Consider the following 8,161-nt stretch of genomic DNA (forward strand, 5'->3'; position numbering starts at 1 on the left):
GCCGGAGCACAATTTCTGTTCTCATCCTGAAGCAAAGTTCTTAACCCGAGGTACTATTTCTGGGTTAGCGGAGTCTGTAACCTGAAGCATCTGTAACCCGAGGTACCAGTGTAGTATAAAAACAATTTAAATAAATACATTCTACACAAGCTTTGTGCTAGCAAATCAGGACGGATGCTCTATAAACAGGCTACCTGGGCGAGCTCCAAAATTAGGTGGGACCAACAATACTTTCCTGCTTTGCTGAGTTATTGCCAGGATGACTGAGCTAATATGAGTTGCTTTGATCTTTCAAAGCAAAATTCTATTTGGAGGGAAATGATAGAGGGTTGCATGAGCTGTAGAAATCCATTAATGCTCCAATGCCACGGTGCCTGGTTTTTAAACACATTACAAGAAACTGCTTGGACTTTGGACCTCCAAGGTCCAGTCCTTTTGCTCCCTCCCCCGGCCACTCCGCATCCTGCCACCTGTTCCACCAAAAACCCACACACCCCCTTCAAAATCTGCAAGCTCTGTACATGCAGAACAGGACACAGTGACCTACCTCTGACTCAGTTACATAACAGTTTGAAAGCAGACTTAGTGTAAATTGACCCTAATCTGATGCTAAGTAGCAGCACATTGTTATGCCAAAAATAGGCTGTGTTCCTCTTGCTCAGCACAATTTGGTTTGTGTTTGGGAAAGAATGAGGAATCCAAGTCTATTCAGGAAAGCTTTATTTAAAATGGTCAATTATACCATTGGTTCTGTACAAGGCAAGACAGGATTCAACTATGTTTTCCTTACATTAAGCCCAGTGAAGTTAATTCATTGATTTCAGTGGGTATACTCTGAGTAAAACATAGCTGAATACCACCCACAGTGTTTGGATCCACAATCTGTTTAGTTTTCAGCAAAAAGCAAAAGAAAACAATTTTCACTGACTCACCAAGAGTTTTCAGTCATATCCTCAATATCTGGAAACTGAGCTCACAGACAGCTGCTTTAATCACACACCTATCCTCATTCTCTAAAGGTGGGTCCTTCTGTACTTTATGGGAAAGAGAGGGGAAGAAATCTAATGATGTCACAAAAACATTTTGGAAGGCTGCTGAAAGTCAAACAAACCTTCTCTCTCACTACTACATCCGGGCTCCTCTGGGCACAAGTGTAACTCAAATATCACTCAGAAGCAGCTAATGAATTTGTCAATATCACTTACAGTGTAAGCCATCTTATAAAAAGCAGCAGCACCTGCAGGGCACCCCTTTTAGTGGGGTTGGGCAGGATTTGTCCTTTTCATGGTATCATTAGATGGGGCACTATAGGAATTTTGTTGCTATGTTTTGTTTTCTCGTCAAAGTTGTTTTAAGACATTTTTATATATAAAGAAATGAATAAATGCATATTATAATTGTTATTATTCTTTCAGGCCAGGGAATTGATTGTTATATACAGTTGTGAAGAAATAACAATAATATACCCAGAGAAGGTTTAAATTAAATGGAAAACAAGTCAGACAGTATTGTTGCACAGTACCCCAATCACCACGGGCAGCGTGAGATGCCAGGGGTTCCAGGCATTTACCCAGAGCTTGTGTTTCATTTTGGAATGAGGCACACCCAAGACTGTGGTGTCTTTATGATATATGGTTTATTTACACATATATACTCCCTGAGCCTATGATGGAGGGGCTTACAAGAGGTTCTTGCTTCTCCTACGCCCACGGCCTTGGATACCAGCAGAAATCAGCCATGGCTCTCTGTCCCTCTGCTCCAGCTTGCTGCATTTTATAGACTGAAAGCCTTTCCCCCCAGAACACAACACAGCCAAATGCAATGGTAAACAACAACTCTCCTTCCAACTCTGGCCACTGTCTTGCTAACTAACCCTGAACCAAAGCAGGGGCCCCTCTCTCTAGCAGATTCCTAATGGCTCATCGCCTTCTTTTTGCTCTCCTTAGTGCCCCATCCCAGGGAATCTCCGGAACACAGGAAGCAAGACTGGCTTGATTAAAAAATGCTAAATCCAGTGTCCGGTACCCAGGAATTAGAAGTAAGGTCCAGGAATTAGAAAAGGGGTCCAGGCAATCCACAAACTCCTAACAGTATTTTCTTGTTGTTATCAAGTATTGTGTTTATAGTTAGTTATTTATAATATTTATTTCAACAAAGTAACTGTATGGTGTATTTAATAATTTCATGTTAGGGACTTTTAATGACTTAATAATTGTGCTCCTTTAGATGACTGTGATAATGTCAATTGCATGAATTATAAAATAAAATAATAATACAGTAAAAGTTTTACAATACGCAATTATTCAAAAAAATGTTAAAAACCTTCTGGATACAATAGTATAATACACATGTAAATGCAGCTTGCAGCCAAATTCAAATAAATATTTCAGCCTTTCAATATGTGCTGCTGAAGAAGACCATATGGTTGAACCATGTTTGGCAACTGAAAATGCTGGGATGTGCTATCCCCCCCCCCATGGGCTATTTAGTTATTTATTCTTTTGCTTTTCAATCTATTTTGTGCCTTGTTATTGCATTTAGAAGACATTTTATGTTATTGTTTGGCAACCAGTGTGTTTATTTTAGTTAGGTTGTAAGCTGAATTTATTTGTGTTTTTATATAGGAATGTTATTATTGGTCCCATCCACACCATACATCATTTTACACCATGCATTTAAAACATGTGTCTTCCTAGAAACTGTAGTTCACCCCTCACAAACTTAGAAGTCCCAGCACCTTTAACAGATTACAGTTCCCAGGATTATTTGGGAAAAGTCACGTGCTTCAATATATGTTGTAGATTGGCCATTGTGTTAAAAAGCGACTACTATTATTATTTTTGTAAATAATTATATATTTCGTAAAGTGTACAGTTTTATTGGTGGTCCTGACCTTTTACCATTTGTCTTGGTGCTGAATGTTCTTATTTCTCCCCCCCCCCCCCTCTTTTGGCTCTGCTCACTTTATGAACCTGCACATGTCTCCTCAGAAGTAAGTCTCATTGTTTTAAAAGTAACTTTCTTTCAAGTAAAGGTATAGAAGACTTGTATACCTTAGATACTTGTATTCTTTTGCTATATATACTGGAAATTTCCACAATTGCTCTCTGTACAAAAGGCCAAAAATAATAATAATGACCTCAGCAGCACTGATGAAACCACCAGACACCAAGGACAAGCAACAGGAATATTTAGCTAATCAGTTTTAAAAGCTTCTAAATTCAAGGGAGTTGTTTTTGCTCTTCTTTTAACTTTTATTAATTTATTTTATTCATCAATTTAATACTTTAATCATTATTAATTTAATACTTTAATATGTATTAAACAGCCAAAAGTTCTGCCCTACAGGCTCAAACGTCTAATCATCTGCCAAACATTTTGGATGTCATCCAACATTAATTAGAGTAGACCCACCCATTGAAATCAGTGGCCTTAAACAATTTCATTAAGTCTATTCTCAAGTCTGACTTAGTTCAGGGGTAGGGAACCTCTGGTCCACAGGCCACAGATGACTTTGCAATCCGATTTCTACTCTGCAGATCTGAGCCATCCCTAACGCTACTGATCTTTGAGTCATCAGGCTGCCAATTTCCTGGAATAACTAGATCCATCCCACCCCTGAGTCTTTGAAGTATCAGTCATCTTTACAAGTACAGCAATATTATAACCACAGCTTTGCTACACAAACACTGTTATCCGTGAATTCAACTTTTACTACACCTTTTCTCTAAAACTTCATCTGCTAGGCCTAGAACCCCCATCTGACAGGTCTTTGAGATTAAAATCTGCAGAATTCTGGCAAACTCTGTTAGGTTAATATAGTAAAATAATCTGGCAAATATAGACACCCTAGCATTCTACTTAACCCTTTTCCAAGTGTCCAAATTAAATTTGATTCTTTGTGAACAGTTTGTGTTAGCCAAGAAAACCATTTCACCTGAATACCTCTCAAGGCCTCTGATTTGTCCTGAGCAATCCTACACCAGTTTATTCAAAAATCCCTCTAGCTTCATTTTGGCAGCCTCCTTAGTAAATATTTTTTTTGGGGGGGTGCACACTTTCCCAAATGAGACATGAACTGAAACACAGCTGCCCTTCAACATTATCAGTTCTTCAACTCTTGCAGTGAAATTCTTCAGCCAAGCAATGTCTAAAAAGGGGAAAGTGTGCGTAAAATGCATCTATTAGTGAAAATGGCAAACAAAATGCATTATATCAGGTGAAACTGCTTTGCAAAGATATGCATATTAGGCAAATTTTCATAGAAACAGATGCACAGCAGGTGAAATTTTCACTAAAAATGCTGATGAAATTACATGAGGACTTTCTTAAACAAACAAAAAGATCACAAACTGATGTAGAAACTAAGAACTGAACCTCTGAGAGAAGACATGAGAAACAGAGAATAACCAAAATTGACCGATTCACCCATCCTGGTTGCTTCTAATCCAATGTGATTTTCAGTGCAACACAAGGGAGTGGATGGGGGAGATATCTGTGGCAGATACATTTAGAGACCCGTGCACGCTCTGTCAGCAGAGTGTGCAAATCATCACACAGCAGAAGAGGCAGACAGAGAGATGTGCAAGCTTAATGTACAACATTTATTCAGCATAGTTCAGGAATAAAGGAAAACATGTCTGCTTGCCTTCGTGTCCAGCAAAACAGCAGTATAGCAAAAGCAACATACAAGGGAAGTTCCCAGCTGACTGTGCTGGACGTAAACAGGCATGTGATACACAACAGTCATGCCTGACCCTTTTAAGGTGGAATAGAACTATATCCTAACATCCAGACCTATGCATTTATTAAACACTTATTTATGAAGCACTATTAACAAAGGGGGGCAATGACAGGGGCAGCATGTTCACCAATTATAAAAAATGACATGCTTAAAACAAATTGCTCAAACCATATTAAACCATATTAAAACACTTCCTTCTTTTTGGCCGAAACCACATATTCTTCACCTTCATCTTTGGACAGGTAATGCTTTTGTCACGCCCTTAAATGACTCTCCTTTTTGTGGCTGTTAGTTACTGAACTAAGGCAGATTCAAAAAAGAATTGTTACTGGAAAACAGATCAAAACTACCAACTCAAGTACTTTACCAACCTAATTTTGTCTCTTTCAGATATACTGTGCTGCTTTGTTGTACTGGGATGATGGGAGTTGGAGTCCAGCAAAATTAGGAAGGCTACAGGAGACAGGTCTCCCCCTCCAGCCTGACTCTCAGCCAGCATTCCTTAGGGAAAAACAATCCCATAGGAACCTCTTTATTCATACAGTTTATTCCATTTTATATATGAACACTGGATATTTATATTCCATCTTTCAACAATGTTCTAAGGGATAACTATCAAAAGGCCCAGTTTATAAATATAAAGAACACAAAAGCCAAAACATTAATATAAATATAAATCCCTCAAATCCCATGATGGAGATTAAAATACTTTAAAACTGGGAAATAAAATAAATGAAAAAGTCTGAATTGAACTGGAGGGAAGGTCTAAAATTGTATTTCTGAGGGATAGCCAATGTAACTAAAAATCTTACTGTGATAGCTACTGGCATTCTTTATTTTTCTTGTTTAGCTTTAAGCCTTGCAAGCTAAAAACTGTGTACTCTTGTCAAGGCCATGGCTTTTGTAATTAGTTGTGACACTCCGAATGTTATTTTCTCACAAATAAACTTCCTAGCAAGCATCAGTCAGGAATATTAGAGTCAGGAGTATTAGGAACATGTTCCCAAGAAGGTGAGATTCTTGGTTCTCAGAGTGGTTTAACAATCAACTCCTCTTTTCAGGGAATTCTGAGAATTGTTTTAAACAGAACTGTTAAAAATGATATGAGAGTACTTTAAATGTATAGTGTAGATGGGGCCTTAGTCATGCATAGAGTAGTCCCACTGAAAGAATCCTGGGAATTGTAGTTTGTTAAGGGTGCTAGTAGGTTATTAGCAGACCCCCTACTCCTCTCACAACTACAATTCTCAGAGTAGGGATTTCTGGGAATTGTAGCTCTGTGGTGAGGATCAGGGTTTCTTAATACAGTCATACCTCATGTTACGTTTTTTCAAGTTGCGTCCCGCAGTGACCCGGAAGTACTGGAAAGGGTTACTTCTGGGTTTCGCCGCTTGCACATGCACAGTAGCGCTAAATCGCGCTTCGCACATGCGCACAAGTGCAAAATCATGCCATGCACCTGCACAGATCCGGCGCTTCAGATTGCGGGCTTTTCACATTGTGAACGGGCCTCTGGAACGGATCCCGTTCACAACTAGAGGTACCACTGTAACTCCCAAACTACAACTCTCAGGATTCTTTCAGGAAAACTATGACTGTTTAAAGTGGTAGTAAATGTATAGAGCAGATGGGGTGAAAGTCTGGATTCCTCTTATTTTATACTATAACTTCCTTCTCTATAATGCTGTGTGTGTCGATTACATTGGAAGATGACCAGATGGGTGATATCATCAGTCTTCTACGCTTGAGGGGGTGGGGAAAGAAAAAGATACAAGCAGCAACAAGAGATGAAGGGAGGGATAGTTAAGACAGAGACTGCAGATGCTGCCAAGCTGTCTGGCCCTTCAATTTAGCTAGACTCTTATGTCATTTTGGGGGTGGGGGGAGGTCCTTGCCAAAGTTAAATATGTGATTTGTTATCCTAAAGTTCCAGGTGGTGAAGTACCTTAAGAATAAAACTGCTGTTATTCTGATGTAAACATTCCCTCCATAAAAAGGGCTGGTCCCCCCCCCCCCCATGCAGAAGCCAGCAGTAATCTGGCTAGATTGCTGCCCCATGTGCAATCCATCACTGCCATCTCTAGACCAGCTCCAGCTGCCAGGCTAGCTTTTGGCTTTTCCTGTGCAGAAAGTATCTTTCTGCCATGTGGGTGTGATGCTTGAGTGACAAGATCTACCTGAACTCTGGTGGGTTCAAGGCCAGCATTTGGGCGCCTGAGGCAAACCACAAAATGGTGCTCCCCCTGACAGTAGAGGTGAGCGCAGGGAGTGAAAATCAGCATCAGGATGAGAAGGGGGAGAGGATATCCGCCTCAGAACAAAAGGGTGAAGTGAATATCAGCATCAGAATGAGAGGAAGAGGAGTGGGAGTGGGCAGAGGCAACAACAGGTGGATCTGCTGCCCCTTCCCAGGGCATCCAGAGCCACCGCCTGAGGCGGCTGCTTCATCCTGTTTCATGAGCAGGCAGGCCCTGGGTCGGTGTGATCTTGCTCTTTGGTTCTGCCTCCCGGTCCTAACTCAGAAAGCTGGGTTATACTGGGTCAGAACGTTGGTCCATCTAGCTCACTGTGTGTACATTGATCGGCAGCATCTGTGAGATTTCAGACCATGATCTCTCTCAGCCCCACCTGGAGATGCTGAGGGTTGAGCCAGAGGCTTGTTGCTTGAAAAGCAGATGCTCTTGCCTTGCCTTCTGACTTTGACTGATATTCGGGCTGACTCACTTGAGACTTCTGCTCTTGTCCTTAGTCAAGTGTCTTTCCCCTTAAAATATAATTGGGGATATAATAATTGGGAAGGACCGCAGCTCTGTTCAACAAGGGCAGCACTCTGACTAAGGAAGGAAAGGAAGTTGACGAGCATTGCCTGGACCATAGCTGTCAACCTTTCCCTTTTCTTGCGAGGAATCCTATTCGGAATAAGGGAATTTCCCTTTAAAAAAGGAAAACGTTGATAGCTATGGCCTGGACTAGTTGCAAGGAAGAAGGCAGGTAGGTGGCAGCTGGTTGTGGTCAGACTGGGAGGTGGTGGGGCAGTGGCTCAATCTCCCTAATGGAATTGTGTCCATTGACTTTGGGGAAAATCTGTCCATAATACCACCATTACTATTTCCAGTCCAAACATTGAAATGGGAGACTGCAGCATTGCCCTGGGATTATTATTTTTATTTGGGAAGTACCACAATAGTCACAGCATTTGCCCTTAGCCTGGCATTGCAATTTCCAGCTCTGTCAAGCAGTTTCTACAAATTTCGTCATCATAGCATCAGATTGAGCTGCAAGCAATTCTTAAGAAGCTGTGCCTCTTTTCCTGAGAAATCCCATTTCCTCTGACTTACAGTAACAATAATAATAACAAAAAATTTAAAAGCACTCATTCCAAAGTGGAACCAGTTAAAAAATATATGCCAAAGAATT

The sequence above is a fragment of the Podarcis liolepis genome (assembly GCF_965112155.1).
Source record: "Podarcis liolepis genome assembly, chromosome: 7".
Classification (NCBI taxonomy): domain Eukaryota; kingdom Metazoa; phylum Chordata; class Lepidosauria; order Squamata; family Lacertidae; genus Podarcis; species Podarcis liolepis.